This window comes from Tupaia chinensis, unplaced genomic scaffold (assembly GCF_000334495.1).
Source record: "Tupaia chinensis unplaced genomic scaffold, TupChi_1.0 Scaffold000278_1, whole genome shotgun sequence".
NCBI lineage: Eukaryota > Metazoa > Chordata > Mammalia > Scandentia > Tupaiidae > Tupaia > Tupaia belangeri.
The window spans coordinates 1,151,760-1,157,023 of NW_006159761.1; the positions used below are offsets into that span (position 1 = coordinate 1,151,760).

The window sequence follows — 5,264 nt, forward strand, 5'->3', positions numbered from 1 at the left end:
TGGGGTCCTTTGTATTTCTTGGGTCTTGATGTTGAGTGCCTCTCTAGACTCAGGAAATGTTCTTCTAGGATTTCATGGAATAGATTTTCTATGCCGTTACTAGTTTCTTCACCTTCTGAGATGCCAATTATTCTGATATTTGGGTGTCTTATGGAATCTAGCATTTCTCGTGTATTATTTTTGTGAGGTTTTTTGTTATTTTCTCTATCTTTTTGGTGGTTTTTTCTAGATGAGAGGTTTTATCTTCTACATCAGAGATTCAATCCGCAGTATGGTCTAATGGACTTTTAATACTTTCAAGGGAGTTTTTGATTTCCTCTATTCCAGACTTTATCTCTAATAGCTCCATCTGGTTCTTTCTCAGAGTGTCCATTTCTTCTTTCCTATCTTGGAATGACTTCCTAATCTCCTGTAGTTCGTTGTTTCTTTTCTATTCCAACTAGAATTTTTTGACCATAAATGTTCAAAATTCTTTGTCTGACATTTTGGTAACGTCTTCCATTTGCAGGAAAGATGGAGGGGAGTTACTCTGTACCTTTAATGGAGATATATTTCCTTGTTTATTCATGTCTGAGGCTCTTCTTTTACTTCTAGCCATTGGAAGATGTACTAACTTTTAAGTATCTGTTAGGCGAATGTTTCACTAGCTAGGAGTGTGTTTCCCTTTTGTTGGGGATTGATGTCTGCCGAAGTCTCTGTTCTGTTGTTTTTAGTAATGTGATCTCAAAAAAGATACTATATTCAGGTGTCTCAAGAGCAATATCTCCTTTTTCACAGCTGGCTCCATAAAAGAGAGAAACCCATAGAACCTTATATGACTAGAAAATTTCAGATCTCTGATTCTAGACCTAGATAGTCCCTTCGGAAAGATGGAAGAAGAGGAAGAGAAGATAATATAAGGGAAAAGGAAAGACTAGAGAGGGGAATAAAGAAAAAGTCACGCGACGCCCATTAGTGTGGCGAGCGATTTCGACAGATGCCTTCCGTTGTACCTGGGTGCTGGTTGCTACAGCCACAGGGGCAGTCTGTGGGGAGAGGGAGAGGAGGAAATTTACAAAAGAATGGAGGACAGTAAGGAAAAAAAAAAATGGAGAAACTGTCTACTTGCCTATGGGTCTGGGTGGATCCTGGACTGGAGGGTCTGGAGGTGATGTGGTGGGGGCAGTGTTGCCCCTGCCCCTGTATCCCTTGCTGCCCAGATACCTTCAGATGATCTTTTCCTATATTTGTATGTATGTTCTAGTGTGTTATGCTGTCTTTTCCTGTATCTGTACATGTGTCCTAGCGTGGCACGGTGTCTTATGTGTCCTAGTGTGTCGTAGCCAGCAGGGACTGTAGTCAAGCCCCCGTGGGAAATTTGAGGCTTCACAGACAAAACAGCTGGCTCCAAGTCACAGGGCTACTTAGCGTAAAATCAAACTCTCGTGATAAATCAACACATTTACATATTGATAGTAGCAGGTTAATTTCCAAATAGACAATGCTCTCATAATTTACCATATTCATTATTGGGTTACAAAGAGATCTGAAAAATTCAGGTTTTTCTCCTACTTCTGTTTTCTGAAGTCATCTAGTTTTAGCTTTAATGAAGGAAGACGTTACTGTTCCTCACCATTTGGTGTCCCGGAGTGCTATGTGTAACTTACATTTTCTTCCCAGTACAATAAAATCAAAGTTCCATGTGGGAGAAAGATGGACGTTGGGGGCAGGAGGGGCGGAATCCAGGGGGAAAGCACAGCAGAACCTCTGACGGCTGCGGGCTTGGAGGGCTGTCTGCTGATGACATGGGGGTGCTGGTGTCTGCTGGACCGAAATGCCGTGTGTTTGTCCTGGGAGGTCCTTTTTGTATGCCACAAGAATGTACAGTAATTAAATATAAACAATTAAGAATAAAGAACAAAATAAAAATAAGTAAATATATAATTTATATAATATATAATTTAACAAACTAACTAACTAAATACAAGTAAAATGCGGCCAGGTGGGAGTTCTCTGGTGTCCCTGAAAAGGAAGCGGGCGGCGCCGCGCGGTTCCATTCGCTACAGGCAGGCCGCCAGCCTGCCAGCCCACACTGGGCACAGGCAGGCACCTGTCAGGCCCTCAGGCAGGGACTGGACCCATTTTCGTGGCGGTCGGCGGGCAGGCAGTGTGGGCACCACTGGGGAAAATTTCTGTTAGTTGGCCAGTCTACCCGACTCGTTTCTACTGCTTGGGGAATTCACCAAGTTGCTTATTTGGAAGGCTTCCCCTTAGTTCCGAGTCCACAGCAGCCAGCAGAAGCTCCAAGCTCTGGCTGCCAGACAGGATGCAGGGCAAGGATGGCGGCCACTCCCAGGTCCTCCCGGGAGCCAGCAGAAGTTCCAGGCTGCCAGGCTGCCAGACAGGAAGCAAGGCAAGGGTGGTGGTGGTCCCAGGTCCCCTCCAGGGAGCAAGCAGGGCAATGGTGGAATTGCAGAGTCCTCCTGAAATCAGAGGGAACGAAGAAGGGACTGATGCAAAGGGACCACAAAAAGTTTGTGGAAAAATAGAATTGAGTACTCTCCTCATTGCCTTATTTAAATTTGGAACATTCACGTAGCCCCTGGCCTTAGCATTCGCTCTGGGGTCAGGAGCTTCTGGGAAGCTCAGCTTAGAGTCAACAGCTTGCCCTGGGCTCACGTGGCAGCCTGGCTTGTTTTTTCCTTTTGTGTTTTCTCTGCAGGTCCTGGGGGCCCCAGGGCCTGGCTCACTGCATCCTCTCCCTGCTGCTCACTGTCCAGGGCCTCTTCCTGCCCTGGCGTCTCAAAATCCAGGACCCAGCCCTATGGAGCACGGGGTGGTCAAGGAGGTCTGGGGAGAACCACAGATGTGGGCAAAGCAGGACGCCTAGTAAGGGCCACACCACCACAAAGATCACAGCGGAGAAGGGAGTGGGCTTCGCAGATCTACTGCTTGGCTCTCAGCGCCTGAACCCTGTGCTGTTGGGTAATATTGGTAAAATCCCAGCGCCTCCATGTCCTCATCTGTGACAAGGGACAATCTCAGCGTAAGGGTGGGCTGGGAATTGAACCAGGCCTCCATGCCCCCTCAGCTTCCCAAGCAGTGCTCCCAACCAGAGCACGCCTCTGCGGCTGACGTGGTCAGGAATCTTTGATGAGTGTGCAAATGCTCGGGCCTGAAACCCCGAGGCACCCCACAAGCTAGAGACCATAACCAGGGTCCAGGACATACCTGTGAAAATGAAAACCGGACAGCATCGCCTTTGGGCCTATCTCTAGGTATCTTTGAGCTACAAAGAAAGAGAAGAGACACCAAACGTAGTTACAGGAAATCCTCATAAGGTGTCTCCATCTGCTTAAGACTAATTTCTGTTTGCAAACAACCTGCACTTTGTTGATCAGATACATTTTGTTTTAGGATTTGGTGCAATATACATGTGGCTTTGACTTTTTTAGTGGCAGATCATATATTCATAATTCATCAATAAATCAACAAAACCAGATTTTGGGTGTGATCAGGCTTACGTTTCTCCGAAGTCTCGGTAAGCACCGTGAGTGTGCACCTTCCTGGCTGGAGCGGCACTGGTCAGGCCGGCCAGGTAAGGAGTAAAGAGTGGAAATGGCGTCCACAGGAGCTGGAGGGTGGAGGGCGTAAATCATCTGTTAAAAATTGTGCTTTTGGATAGGAGTGGAATTAAATTAGTTGATGGGTTACTTTAAAAAGATCAGTTCTTCTCCTCTGTCCTTGCTTGGCTTAGGTCTTGCAGTCTTTGTGGACATAGGAGTGGCACTAACAAGGAACTAGGAAGGGAAAATCTTTTTTTTGTTGTTGTTGTCATAGGGCATGTGCTCTCACTTGAGACAGACAGAAAAAGAGGGAGGGAGAGAGAGAGAGAGAGAGAGAGAGTGAGAAGTCACTTCCCGGGGGTATGGCCATGTTACAATCCCTTCTCCTCTACTTTCTTGGAATTTTGGGCACAAATACATACACACCCAGTGTGCTTTCTCAAGCCTACAGATCCAAGACTCGAACCTTATAGTTGGCTATGTGGGATCCGGTCACCTTAACCACCTTGCCACCTGCTGACCTGAGAAGCCTTTTTTGCCATCCCTCGTTCATGTCTGCTAAGAGCACTTGTTAGACCTCCTCATTGGAAAGCTGTGGTCATGGACCGCTATTCTGCCGCGGGCCCTGAGAACCCACATTCAAAATGAAAGATGTGTTCTTAGTAAAATAATGGATTCTGAGGATTAAAGTCTGCCATGTGAGTTATTAAAAGGGGTTGAATTGGTACATGAAAAAAGAGACAGAAAGAGTGAGTGGGATCCACTCTTGCCAGATATGGATGACAACATGAAGAGTAGTAGACAGGACTAGCAGGTGGCATGGTGGTTAAGGTGCTGGACTCCCACATGGCCAACCATGGTTTGAGTCCCAGACCTCGTGGCTTGCTTTTCCACCTTCTTCACCCCCCATCTCTCTTTGGTGAGCACATAAACCCTACAGCAAATTAAAAAGTAGTAATAGGGACCAGTAGACTGTGTAATGGTTGTATTCCTGGACTCCCACATGGCTGTCTGTGGTTCGAGTCCCAGACTTGGTGGCTTGAAACTCAAACCAGGCATGTGTGTGTGCATGCCCCAAATCCTGAGAGGAGAATGCAGAAGAGACTGCGGTGTGGCCATCCACCCTGGGGGGGTGATTTCTCACTTTCTGTCTCTCTGGCGAGCACACGTGTCCTATAGCAAAAATCTCTCTCTAAAATAATAATAATAATAATAATAAATTAAGTAAATAATTCTTAGAAAAAAGTGTAGTAGACCATGAACAAAACCCATTTCTAGCTTGCTTGTGTTTATACAGTTCTGATTATTATTATAATTACACGAGAGAGACCACCAATAAGCAAAGTTTGAAATTTTCTAAAGACAGAGTTCATGTAATTAAAATGAAAACTTACATGCTTTTGCCATACTGGTGAAGTGTTCTGTAACATACGAAGGCATGGATGAAGGAGAATGAGTTGAGAGGGCTAGAATTTCTGACATCATTATCATTTTTAGTGTTTTGGATATTCCCGGGAAACTTTCTGGACGCCGCTGGGAATTTCCTCTCCTGGACTTGAATAATATCCTCCTATTATTCACAGGAAACAAGCCTCCTATAAAGGGGTCCCGGCAGAAGCAATGTTCGCTGTTCTTGGCTGACTTTGCCCCGGACCTGCCAGACGGCACCAGACGGCACGAGAGGGCAGCGCGGCCCCGAGGACCCGACGCCCAGGCAGC

The 5,264-nt window shown here is 46.1% G+C and overlaps 1 pseudogene; it reads right to left on the bottom strand.

Moving 5' to 3' along the window:
* Positions 1-4,087, bottom strand: part of LOC102484164 (gamma-taxilin-like) — a 44,499-nt pseudogene extending 40,412 nt beyond the window's left edge.
* Between the last annotated feature and the right edge of the window lie 1,177 nt (positions 4,088-5,264).